The sequence below is a fragment of the Triturus cristatus genome, chromosome 9 (genome assembly GCF_964204655.1).
Source record: "Triturus cristatus chromosome 9, aTriCri1.1, whole genome shotgun sequence".
NCBI classification, from domain to species: domain Eukaryota; kingdom Metazoa; phylum Chordata; class Amphibia; order Caudata; family Salamandridae; genus Triturus; species Triturus cristatus.
Window position 1 is genome coordinate 84,228,719 of NC_140592.1, and position 14,014 is coordinate 84,242,732.

The 14,014-nt window shown below is 46.4% G+C and overlaps 1 long non-coding RNA gene across 1 annotated transcript; it reads right to left on the reverse strand.

Moving 5' to 3' along the window:
• Positions 1–450: 450 nt before the first annotated feature.
• Positions 451–13,751, reverse strand: LOC146797450 (uncharacterized). The gene is made up of 2 exons (XR_014968990.1): positions 13,529–13,751; positions 451–1,070 (listed from the first exon to the last, which is right to left on the reverse strand). It is a non-coding gene; the product is annotated as an uncharacterized LOC146797450 (long non-coding RNA).
• Positions 13,752–14,014: the final 263 nt, after the last annotated feature.

A 14,014-nucleotide genomic window follows, 5' to 3' on the forward strand; every position in this document is an offset into this window, starting at 1 on the left:
TACTGGGCCTTTAGAGCTCAAATCCAGAAGAATGGAAACACCTGGAAGAGAAGGACTAGGATGCAAGGCACAGTAGCTCAGTAAAATAATTGTACCTATAGCTTGTTCTGTGAAACATTAAGTTTTACATTTTTGTATAAAATTATTTTTCCTAAGCAAAGTAAAGCAATGTGTTGGACGATCAGTTACTGTGCTGCAGGCCAGTTGAGTTCGGAGTTTTCACACCTTCACACTTCCTCCCTGAGAAGCCTGTGACTGTTTGCCGTTGTTACAACTGAAGTCAAGTGTTAAAGAGATTGTACTTAGCCCAGTTTGCAGAGCCATAGGCGACTGTACCCCTGTACACCAGAGGTAAATGACTGCAGGCCCAGTAGCCCTTGCTTGCCTTGTGGCCACCAAAACAGGGTCTGACACTGACACAAGAAACACAAAAAAGATGAAAACGAGAACTGTCAATCTGAAGAACATCTATTTATTGACAACCGATGTAGAATGTATTGGTATAGGTAGTTTAGGAAAAAACTTTATTGATTATACCAGCAACAAACATTGACAAAGTTTCAGGAAAAAAAAGTTTGTTCAGTAGTCTTTTCTAATATGCCATGATAAACGAGCGAGGAAGGGAAAGGAATGTGCTATTCTAATGGCACAGAGCCCTGCACCATGCTACTAGATGATTTTCCGGAAGCCTAAGGCCCTTGAATTTCACGAGTTTCCACAAGACTCCCACACCTTCCTAGACAGCAGCGTGGTCAATCCTCTGTATCTATAACTACTTCGTAATATATGCATGCATTCTACCCATCATCTAAATATGATGACTAGGCCTGTCCATATCCAGGTGAATCCAGTATCCCAAAGTAATTTGTTTTAAATGGTTCATAGGATATTGAAAAGGGAGGGGCGGAACACATTTCCACAGGTGTTTGCCTCTGAAAACAGACATTTGGACGTGGCTATCGTATGCATGCAGAAACTCTTTTGATGGTTGATGATTAAAGCCAAATGGTGGAACTGTGCTCGTACCAGTCACAAAACACAATGTCTTAATCTGGCTTCACATGCAAGCTCTAAAAGAAGAAGAAACAAATATTTGAGTCAAACGATTACTGCAACAATTGTGAATGTTTTTATTCCATCTGCTAAATGAAGACAGTAATGACTGTTCCATGAATAATGAAAACCCCTGATGATTTGCTATGTATCATTTCACAAAAAAACACATCAAACTTAGATTATCTGCTGTTAATAACAGTGAACACTTCTAGTCCTGGTGTGAAAGTATGTTACCATCGCCACAATACTGCTCGCCTTCCCACTGTTGAACATGGAGTAAGCATGACAGGTGTTGAGGAAAGCATGTCAGACGTTCGGGCATCATAGGTATACTCCAGAACCAGCCCAACAAGCAGAACGTGCTGTTGGGAGAGTGTTTAGGATAGAGTGTATATAAACTCCACCAGCTAGCACACCGGTCTACCTGGAGTATTGAAATATGCGTTATGGTAGAGAAACTGACCATAAAGTAGAGGTGTAATTGCAGAGAGCACGTGAGCAGAATGACAACATAGACAAAAGCAAATTACTTAACTAGAAATGCAGTGAGAATGGGGGAGTACCAACACGGCTACTCTGGACTGCATTCGCACAATCCACATGCGGTGGCCGTTTGCTTTTCACATTAGTGTGTTTGTTACTTTGGTCTGGGAAAAGAGGAGATTTGTGATGTTCCCAAGAAGTGTGGCAGCTGGGAAGGTTCCCGTTTGGCTGGGAAATCTTGATTGGCTGAGGATACTGCAACTCACTCTCTTACGCTCCTCCTTTTTCTTCCCTAGGGCCTCACTAGAGGTGAGGAGGTGCTGTGATGGGCACATATAACAGAAGATTCTGAGCGTCCTCACCTGAGCCAACTGAAATAGATTTTCAAAAGCTCAGGTTGGCTGCTGACAATGGCATCAGCGAAGCAGCCAAGTTTTCCATCTGCCTGTATTTCAACATGCTAGACATTTCATTTCATCTCCGTTTGTGTGTCACTTATCGCCCATAAGTAACACTTTATAGGGAGGAGTTTGCATCAGTTATGCCCAAGTAATAAAATACATTACTATGTTTTGTGCAATCTAATGGTCTTAAAGCATGCAGTGATTTGAAAGATCTTAAGAAAGCTGTCATACATGCGAAGTTAAAACCATATATAGGTGGGACGTTTCCATGTTCCGCATGCGGATTATTCACTCTGACTGGCTCTGGCTTAGTGGCTGCCAAGCAGCACAAATGACAGGACTCAGTGCTATGGAGAAGATTACAATTGCCATGCAAATGATGCAGTAAAACTGAAATTAGGTAATATATTGTGACTTTGTATTGTGCAGGAGACGTTAGTGTTTGCTTTGCCACACATTAGAGACTATAGTATTGTTACCACTTTACCACTGTCACACAATTTCAAGGAATTGAGCTTTGCTTTTGGAAAAATTCAAGTTGCTTGCATCTTAGGCCTGGTGAGAAAAGGGATTTTTTCCTTTTCTTTTTTGATTAAAAAAAAATCTACTTGACTATGGTCCGATTTCAAATCAAGTTGGATTGTGTACCACTTACACTCCGTTTCCATGATTTCATACATTGAACTTTCTTGCATACTAAGTCAACTAAGTATTTGGCCTCAGTCTGGCTCAACATACCAAAGAATTCCCCACATTTAACTAATAACGTTGTCACCAATTTAGTTTCTATTTTTATTTCACATGTTTTACTTAATCTTGCATTCCCTAATGGGGAGTTAGCTATATCCAAGATCAATCAATCAATCAGGGGTTTGTAAAGCGCTAGCTACTTACCGCAAGCGGGTATTAGGGTGCTGAAGGAAGGGGGGGGGGGGGGGGGGGGTCCGCAGTTCATGGAGGTTCATTGAGTTCCATCAAAGAGCTAGGTCTTGAGAACCTTTAGGTACTTGGGAAGCATTGCCGTCTGTCAGAGGTGTAGAGGGAGGGAGTTCCAAGCCTTGGGCACGAGGAGGGAGAAGGAGCGCCCTCCTGTTCTGCTTTTCTTGATCCTAGGTACTGCTGCGAGGGAGTGCTGCGCCGAGCGGAGAGAGCGCCGGGGAGCATGGAACACAAGGCGGTGGTTCAGGTTGGCGGGTCCGGATTTGTGGTGGGCCTTGTGTGCGTGAGTGAGAAGCTTGAAGGGTCGGTAGGTGCTGGCTGATGTGGCAATGGCACGGTAGGTTGAGGACTAGTCTGGCTGTGGCGTTCTAGAGTTTGTGGGTGAGGCTTTTGCTGACCCTGGAGTAGAGTGCGTTGCCGTAGTCAAGTCTGCTACTGATGAGAGCTTGTGTGACGTTTTTCCTGTTTTCGGGGGGGGGGTCCACTTGAAGGTCTTGCGGAGGAGGCGGAGGGTGTGGTAGCAGGAGGAGGTGATGGCTTTGACCTGGCGGTCCATTTTGAGTTTGGAGTCCAGAATTATTCTGAGGTTGCGTGTGTGGTCTGTGGAGGGTCCCCGAGGGCAGGGGTCCACCAGGTGTCGTTCCAGGCATCGGGGTGTGCGCGCATGTAGAGTATCTCTGTTTTGTACGTGTTGAGTTGGCGGCAGCTGTTCTTCATCCATCTGGTGACGGCTTCCATTCCATCTTGAAAGTTGTGTTTGAGGAGGGTGGGTTTGTTGAATAGGGAGAGGATGAGCTGGGTGGTATCTGCGTACGATGTGATGTTGAGTCCATGTGCTCTAACGACGGATGCGAGCGAGCCACATAGATGTTTTTCCCCGTAGCATTACACTTATACAGTGGATAATTCAAATTGAGTACCCTCCGGATTTTTATTACTGGTCATGGTTTAGAGCTCAGAAGTGCAAGTTTCTCACAGTGCCTGCCAGGGAGTCAAAACGGTGTTAAAGTACATGGTCATTTAAACCTATGTAGAGCGCACAGAGCAATGGGCATGTATTTCAGTTCCAATTGTGTTTCTGTGCAACTGTGTGAAGTGGGTATACAGTTGTCAAAATATTGACAAGATGAAAGTAAAGGAAAATGCAGTGTTACAGGTGAGTAGGTGTGTTGTGTTGGGAATGAAGTGAAGGAGATGCAAGTGCATTTCAGGAAACAATGAAAAGAGGATGCTGAAGAGGAAAGAGGAGGTGTGTGATATGCAGATGGAAAAAGATATGTTGTAATTGTACCTAGATAGCGCTTACTACCCCTGCCAAGACAAAGTGCTTTTCAGCGAGTAGCACGCTGCTCCGGAACCCAAAGATGATTAGTGGTGGGTTAGTGTAGGAAAATATGTGTTAATTTGAGTGGTGGACATGTCAGTCTGTTAGTTGGATTGAATAGGATAATGGAGAGATAGAAGAGGGGTGAGTCTAGAAAGTGTTATTTAGGATGTCATAGTTGTAAAAGGAGCCTTGGGAGTAGCACCGTAGCATTGCATAGTGCAGCGGTCATTTTTTGCTTGCTCGCGGTCCTCAACGTCAAGTTGGCGACCGCGAGCAAGCAAAATGACATCCCGGCGAGACTTTTTCCTCGTTCGCGATCAGCAACATCAAGTTGGCGATCGCGAGCGTGGAAAATAAACCTCCCGGCGAGATTCTCAACACGGGGAGGTCAGGGTTCTCATTGCGAGTGGTCGCGTATGCTTAAGACCGCTCACGATGAGTAACTACCAGTCCGCGTTGAGAAAGCTGCCGCTCGAGTAAAAATCTACTCAAGCGGCAGAAAACTACAGCTCGCACTGTGCAAGATGGTGTTTTCAATGATTGCACATTGCCGGATGCTTGTCCGCACTGTGCAATCATTGAAAACGGCATCTTGCACAGTGCAAACAGGGTATTACACAGTTCGTGAAGTGCTACGCGTAGCTCGCATAGTGCGAAGTGCACTTTGCGTAGCTACGCGTAGCGCTACTTCGCGAACTACACCCAGGGTTATTTAAAATCTGCCTTCGACCTGATACCGAGGGACAAATTATGGGATATTTTAACAGACATGGGAATACCAGAATACCTGTGCCAGCAGCTAAAACGTCTACATGAGGGTAATTTTGCCTGAATTAGATATGGCAAAAACGGCGAACTCACTGCCCCTTTGCCCGTAGAGAGAGGGGTTCGCCAGGGTTGCGTGCTCGCACCAACACTCTTCTCCCTTTTTATGAATGGCCTAATAGACTCATTGATTGCAGGGAAGAACATCGATGCCCCTAGGCTGGTGCAGCGCAAAGTCCCAGCCCTGATGTTTGCAGATAATACGCTCCTCCTCGCAAGATCCCCATGGGAATCCAGAGGACCCTCGACAACTTCAGTGCCTTCTGCAAGCACCGGGGACTGGAGATTAACCTGCAAAAACAAAGCATATGGCCTTTAATGTAGGCAATTCCACCCGCCCCAATCCTTGCTTGGTTGGTAGACCCCTGGAGAGGGTAACCATCTTTGAGTATTTAGGACTGAAGCTGGCAGAAAGAATGGATTGGGGTGCCCAAATTAACAAAGCAGGGCTGAGATTAACCCAAACAATGGCGGGCATTTTAAAACTATATAGGAGCTGCACTGAAAAATTGGTCTCCCCAGTAGTGGAAATCTATAAAGTCCAGGCTAGGAGCGCTGCTCTTTATGGAGCAGAACTTTGGGGACACTGTGCATCGGGCTCGCTAGTCCGTACAGAGAATTATTCAGAAACCTCATGGGCCTTCCTAGTAGTACCCCCCTAACACCACTCTGCCTGGATCTTGGGGTTAGACCCATGGCAGATGAGGTTGCTCTCAGACCTCTTCTCTATTGGTGCCGTCTTTGGAGCACCCCAGAACTAGCAGCATATAGGGACGAATTGACTGATGTTATGGGCCTGCGAGGTTCAGGGCAGATTCCATGGCTGGTTTACATTAAAAGTATTTGGGTAGGGGTAATCTATGGAGAAATGCAGGAGAAACCTCCCAAACAACCTCTAGAAGGACCCTGGTAGAGAGCTATAGAGCAGAAACCAAAGGAAATGATGGACGGAGTGTTGAACATTGCAAGCACTCACCCCCAGTCAACTGATCTGGGTTTAATCCATCACCGTTCTTTAGCCAACTCTGCCACCCCAGTTCAGACATGGCCATATGCAAATCAGTCTGACCCTGTGCCTCATGGGAACAGTCCAGCCCGAACTGCCAAGCCATGTCTTCCCTGGACCGGAAACAAGCTTCCTAGGACCGGTTTCTGGCATTTCAGCCGTCTTTTCCTTTGGTTTTTGCTTTGTTCGCCATAAGTTGGCAGGGTATGCTCAGACGTGAGTCCCTTGCTCACTTTGCCACTGGATTCAAGCAAGGCTGGCTGAAGACGGCTGAAATGCCAGAAACCGGTCCTAGGAAGCTTGTTTCCGGTCCAGGGAAGACATGGCTTGGCAGTTCGGGCTGGACTGTTCCCATGAGGCACAGGGTCAGACTGATTTGCATATGGCCATGTCTGAACCGGGGTGGCAGAGTGGGCTAAAGAACGGTGATGGATTAAACCCAGATCATTTGACTGGGGGTGAGTGCTTGCAATGTTCAACACTCCGTCCATCATTTCCTTTGGTTTTTGCTTTGTTCGCCATAAGTTGGCAGGGTATGCTCAGACGTGAGTCCCTTGCTCACTTTGCCACTGGATTCAAGCAAGCCTGGCTGAAGACGGCTGAAATGCCAGAAACCGGTCCTAGGAAGCTTGTTTCCGGTCCAGGGAAGACATGGCTTGGCAGTTCGGGCTGGACTGTTCCCATGAGGCACAGGGTCAGACTGATTTGCATATGGCCATGTCTGAACCGGGGTGGCAGAGTGGGCTAAAGAACGGTGATGGATTAAACCCAGATCATTTGACTGGGGGTGAGTGCTTGCAATGTTCAACACTCCGTCCATCATTTCCTTTGGTTTTTGCAGAGAGCTATAGAGAACATAAGCTCAGGGAGCTCAAAAGGAGGTCCACCATTGGCCGCCTGACGGTGGAATTCCTGACAGTAAAAAACAGATACAGCTTAGAACTGGTGCTGGACGATATCCAGCCACTCCTCGCCAAAAAACTTTACGTACAATTTAGACATGGAGTACTCCCGTTGCGCTCTTTTACTAATAAACGGGAGGGCGCCACTAATGGGGGGTGTCCGGCATGTAACATCACTGAGGAAACGGAACTCCGCGTGCTATTTTTCTGTAAGGGTTACAGGAGGGCTAGGTCGTGCTGGTTACTCCAACTTTGTAGGAACATGGGGTCTAGACACTGTAGCGAAGTATACAGGCTACTGAAATCTGACACACAAATGCATATTGTCTTCTCCATTTCACGGTTCCTATTCACCATGTTGTGCACCCGTAGGGCCATCCTAAAAAAGATGGCCCATTAGAATGGCATTGTAGAAATTCTCTGATTGATCTCCACAATGTACCTCCCTGGACACAATTTGGGCTAATGAGCGAGTGGCTACAAAATAAATGAGGCACAGGCTCAGACTGATTTGCATATGGCCATGTCTGAACTGGGGTGGCAGAGTGGGCTAAAGAACGGTGATGGATTAAACCCAGATCATTTGACTGGGGGTGAGTGCTTGCAATGTTCAACACTCCGTCCATCATTTCCTTTGGTTTTTGCTTTGTTCGCCATAAGTTGGCAGGGTATGCTCAGACGTGAGTCCCTTGCTCACTTTGCCACTGGATTCAAGCAAGCCTGGCTGAAGACGGCTGAAATGCCAGAAACCGGTCCTAGGAAGCTTGTTTCCGGTCCAGGGAAGACATGGCTTGGCAGTTCGGGCTGGACTGTTCCCATGAGGCACAGGGTCAGACTGATTTGCATATGGCCATGTCTGAACCGGGGTGGCAGAGTGGGCTAAAGAACGGTGATGGATTAAACCCAGATCATTTGACTGGGGGTGAGTGCTTGCAATGTTCAACACTCCGTCCATCATTTCCTTTGGTTTTTGCAGAGAGCTATAGAGAACATAAGCTCAGGGAGCTCAAAAGGAGGTCCACCATTGGCCGCCTGACGGTGGAATTCCTGACAGTAAAAAACAGATACAGCTTAGAACTGGTGCTGGACGATATCCAGCCACTCCTCGCCAAAAAACTTTACGTACAATTTAGACATGGAGTACTCCCGTTGCGCTCTTTTACTAATAAACGGGAGGGCGCCACTAATGGGGGGTGTCCGGCATGTAACATCACTGAGGAAACGGAACTCCGCGTGCTATTTTTCTGTAAGGGTTACAGGAGGGCTAGGTCGTGCTGGTTACTCCAACTTTGTAGGAACATGGGGTCTAGACACTGTAGCGAAGTATACAGGCTACTGAAATCTGACACACAAATGCATATTGTCTTCTCCATTTCACGGTTCCTATTCACCATGTTGTGCACCCGTAGGGCCATCCTAAAAAAGATGGCCCATTAGAATGGCATTGTAGAAATTCTCTGATTGATCTCCACAATGTACCTCCCTGGACACAATTTGGGCTAATGAGCGAGTGGCTACAAAATAAATTGGATACTGATTATTTTTATGTCAAATTTTAACCGTGAAAATTTTATGAACCTAATGTATTATATTGGGTGATTTTAATGATGCTTTTATGGCCTTGTGTGCCGAAATAAAGTTTTTATGAAGTGAAGTATCTGTTTTCTTCGTCTAAAGTAGGAGTAAAGTAATACATCTATAGAGATACATAACTACATAGAAAGGATATACATTTTTTTACTGTAGGAATTAAGTAATTAACATATAGACACATATACTAAATAGAAGGGGTATACAGTAACGTAATTTCCACTCTTATCAAAGCCAACCAAGTTTGAAAATATAAGCAGACTGTCACCAAGCTTACAGTTTGTAGACTTTTTCTATTTGCGATGGCAAAAATGCACTGAATTGTGTTTGTAAGTTTACCTTTTGTGACAAACTGTTGCAAAAAGTCACATTCTTTACACAAATGTGTGGAAAGGATGCCTCTTAACTATAATGTGAAGTTGCAAAGTTTTAGATAGTCCTATCTACCATGACTTGCCTATTTTTGATAATACCTACATCATAATCTTTCTGCATGTTGTTTCATTCAGATACAATGATATGCTGAAGGCAGGTCTGATAGCTCAATGCATTCGCTCCAGGAATTTGTGTTTGACTTCATGGTCACAGGTTTAAACTCCGCTGGACTGACTGCCATTCAGTTGCGTGATCATGTCCGCAATGTGTTGACCTGGATTTGTTTCTCTTTCGATTGCTTTGTTGGCCTGTTGCATTGTTTTTATAGAAGAATAAAGTACCCCAAGTACCAGTTCCTACATTTCATGGCATTGCTTAGTCCCCACACAACCACCAGTACCCCCTTTCTGCAGCTCAACTGTGCATTTTTCTTGCAATTACTGCCAGTGCCAGCTTCCTGCTCTGCCCATGTACTGCCAACAAATACCAGTTTGTCACACACTGTTTACCCGTTCCAGCTTCTCACAAGGTTAACCAGTGCCAGCTTCCTCAATAACCATCAATGCCAGTTTCTTACACTGCCTACTAATGTCATTTTCACATACTGACCTTTAAGTGCTGAATCCTCAAACTGCCCACTGGTGCTTACATCTTACAATGTTAAACAGTGTCAACTTTCCACACTGCCCATCAGTGTTAGCAACCTCCTACTGAATTCCAGTGCCAGCTTCTTACACTGGTTGCTAGGGTCTTCTGCTCATAGTGGCTATAAGCGCTGGGTGCTTGTACTGCCCACCGGTGCCAGCATCTAACACTCCTACTGCCCACTGCTCATGCTGATCCCACTGATAATTTGCTTCTGTGCTCCACATACAAATGTGCGAGGAACGGTCGAATCTATGTGAAATAAAGGCAAAATTGGTCATAGACACCTGCGTGAAATCAGCACAGGTGGAAAGAGTTGCTTGGGGTACGCTTCCCGTTTTAATCTTGGACAGATCCTTAGATTGGGGCCAGACGTGACTTTCACAGAGATGCGATCAGGGAGAGCGAAAGCATCGATTTCACTAAAGTTTATGAAGTGCAGCTTTTCAACCAGCAGTTAACATAGAAACACCTCTGGACGGCGGGGTATGGGATAGGTGGTGAAGCAAGTTGTAGCCGTGATGGAACAACTGGTTCTCGTTTCTGCTGTTCACCACCCCCTTCACAACTCCTCAGTGGACAGAACAAAGAACTGCAGTCTATGAATATGGCCTGCCTGCTCCTGTTGTGCTACCTGCCACACACATACAAACATTAAGCTTAGCACAGCTAGAGGTGGAAGAAAGAGGGGGTGCATGAGGAGAGGGTGGCTGCAAGAGTCTGTCATGCCGCTGACCTAGGGAGGGAGGGAGATGCAAGGCAGTGTAGAGTCACTGGTAATCTCAGGTTTGGACTAGGTAAGCACGAGGGCAGCACAACTGAATTCACCAGCAATGGAAACCGTATTACCTTGTCAGAGCCAAACCCATAATGTGCAAATCACACCAAAGATTAAGGATGTTTAACTCACTGAGACATCATTCCGGCATCTGAGACCACGCAGGTGTGAGGCAACTGGTTACTGTAGCCGGAAGGAAGACAAAGTAGAGCATAATGTCCAGTACGACAGGTAACACTTGCAGGTCTGCGGTCACACCCGAGTACTGTGTGCTGTTCTGCTGGCCATATCCAAGTTCAGAGTACTTGTCTAGTTCTGCAGGCTGTTGCAGTAGTATTGCGGCCTAAAGGCCACGCCGGAGCAGAGTCTGACTGGCCTATAGGTAAATCTTGCAGTGTTTAAAGAGCTGCTCCGAGAGGCCGGTCTGTGGGCCTGTTTTGCAGTCTTGTGGGCCAGGTTTAATGTTAACTCTCCTAATATCACAAATATTGCCTCCAGCAAGGACAAATGCATGCAGACCCCCATACTTTGCAAAACATTTATACAATGTTTTTTATATGTTCAAAACGACCTAATTTGAAAATCTGGGTTACATTTTTAACTACCTGCTAAAGGGGCCACTTTTATTTTGGTGCCCGAGCCTCTTTTCTCTCCAAGTCGAACACTTTGCCTAAGATTTGAGTACTGTGTCCAGTTCAGCAAGATGCACATTGTATTTAGCGCTGCAGGCCACTCCGGAGAATACTTAGGGCCAGTCTGGAGTATTGCATCCAGTCCTGAGGGCCAAAGCTGTGCCCAGTTGCTTGAGCATGTGTCTCCTCCCAAGTATTATGTCTAGTTCTGCAACTCGCACCCAAGTATAACGTCCATTTCTGTTGGCCACACCGGAGTACTGAGCCAGATCTGTAGGCCACGCCCACATTATTGTGTACAGTTCTGCAGGGCACCTTGTGAGTATTGTATCCTGTTCTAACATTCTACAGAATGTCGCCTAACTGTAAATGAACATCTACAATATGGTGACGATCATTGTGTCCAGTACTGCAGGCAGCATTGGGAGTAGGGCAGGGCTTTAAGTGGGCTGAACACATTTGGGGGGTCTCTTATAGGGGCGTCACTGATGTAATTAAGGGAGTGGCTTAAAACACTTCAGCTAAAAATCTGCACTTAGTATAGTGTGCTGCCAGACTGGTATTTTAATGCTTCTGTCCATTCATCCAGATATACAACACAAGAAGCAACATTACACCAAAAACAAGCCAGGACTATTGGCTTTGTCAATGGTTGTAAATTGCATAAAATAAATGAACAACAATTATGACTTCGTTGTATATCATTTTGAAAATGTTTCAGTTCTTGTGCTCAAGGTTGTGGCGTAAGGCTGGAGCCGTCGACTTTCAAGCTGAGAAAGTAGTTTTGAGCTTGCGGTTGGCTCAACATCCTGTGATTCAACAAATTAATATGTTTTTATGTAATGTAGCTGGTGCTCATGTAAAGCGTTGCATGTTTGTGCAGTATAAAACTAAAACACGAGATTCTTTGAAGTTACATCAAAGGCAGTGACGGATGGTACTATTAGAAAGTTTTTTATCACCCCAAGTGTAAAAATGGCCAGATAGGGACCTGTCTAGTTACCTGCTTTTAACAACTGCAGCTGCTGAGCACCGATAGGACCCAGCCACTTAAAGCCCTGGAGTAGGGAGTCCTGCAGTAATATCCTGAAGTATGGCATACATCTAGCATATGGCGGACAGTTATGGGCGACACATTAAAGCACTGTGTGCAGTTCTGCAGACCCTATTGGGAGTATGGTGTCCTGCTCTAACATTCTATAGAGTATGGCTCCCAATTGCAAGTAAACATCTTGATTAGAATATTGGGCCAGTCATGGGTTCCACATCTGGAAATCTGTACATTGTTCCGCAGAGCAGTATTTTGTCATTTTTTAACATTCTGGAGTATGGTGTCCTAACTTTAAGTGCTCATCTGGCATATGACGGTAAGTCGCGGCTGCCAGATTTAGATCATTGTGTCCTGCAGGCTGCATCAGGAGTATGATGGCCTGTTCTAATTCTGAAGCACGGAGACCAGCTTTAATTACACATTTGAAATATGGTGGCCATTTGTAGGGAGCAGAGACAGTATTTCGTGCACTTATGGAACAATATTTGGACTTGTGTGGTCATGCCTTGAACTCACATCTGGAGCACTTTGCTCCGTTCTGCGGACCGCGTCTTTGGGAGCAGCCAAGCAGATTAGACTCAGTCTGGAACAGGGCTGTTGAGACGGGCATTTTGTTTAAGCAGCACACCAGGGAAACAATGAGGTTGGGACATGATAAAAGAGGGACATTTATATGTCTTGAGGGCATGCATGCATTCAGATGCCAGCATGTTCCAGGATCCTTTGGCGCACGTGGCTAACACATACACCTTGCCGACATGCACGTGAGGGGTATTCAGAGCAGAAAATAAAAACACAAAACAGGCTGGTACAAATATATTAAATGCAGGTACGTCCGTTCCCGTTCCGCTGAAAACAGTGCTAGAAAAAAATAAAACTGAATAGAGAGAGGTGGACAAACATAATTCGCCAGGGATGTAAGCATCAAAGAAAAGTTCACGTCAACCCGGTAGCAGCACAGGGGGTTAGATTAATTAAAGGCTGTCCAACTCTCACCTTCCGCCTGGGCTGAAAGGATTTCATTTATTTCTACATTGACAGTAGAAGCATAACTGACAGTGGAAGGAAACGGTATGCAAAAATTTCTTCATTCTTAGGTTAAACGGGAAACTAAATTCCCGGGCAGTGTGGAGCGGCCCTTCAGTTCCCCTCCCCTGCTGCGGGCACATAGGAATCATGCGGCCTACCCTGCAGCCTCTTCCCCGTCCTTTCCCAGCCTCCCCTACCCGCATCCTGTCTGGCTTACCTCGCTGGTACTTCCGGAGCATGCCGCACTCGGGGAGGGCGAGCCCTGCGGCATCACCAGTGCCATGGTGAGCTGAGCGCTGGCCATGGAATTACCTTTCAGAGGCTGGGGGCCAGACAGGGCCGCTTGGGGGCCTCCATCTGCAGAAGCTCACACCGGCGCGTGCTGCGGCTTCCTCACTCCCCTACCTGAGGGTTTGTGAGTTAATTCTCTACTTTCTGCCATCCCCCCCTCCTGCTTGGAGGTTGCCCGCTGACCTAACAACTCACCTTCCACGATACTTTAGATGTGCGCCTTGGGACAGGACACAATACACAATGTTGTCAGAGGGAGGTGCGGGGCTTAGGAGTCAGGCTGGGTGCTCGGCTTGCTGACTTGAGTAGCTTCTCGGCACTGGCAGGCACCGAATCAGTGTCACTGTCCACCAAAAGCCTCTCAGGCACCCTTAGCGAGGACACATGGCTGGAAGTGCTTCACCAGGAGAGTGCTGCCCGAGAAGGTATGGGCGGGGGCAAGCCAACATACACGGCCGTCATTGGTAGACTTTCAGCTCTATGAGATTGACGGCCTTGTGATCCAAACAGCACAGCAGGGAAGGGTGTGGCTGGACTCTGTGCTGCCTGTTTCTACACGTGTTTTTCAATGTGTTCCTGTCCACAATCCCTCCTCTTCCTGAGCAGCCCCGTTCAGTGTCCGAGTGAGCTCTGCAACTTGCATTGAACTCCACTGTGATTGGCTGTCAGTGTCATGTGCTT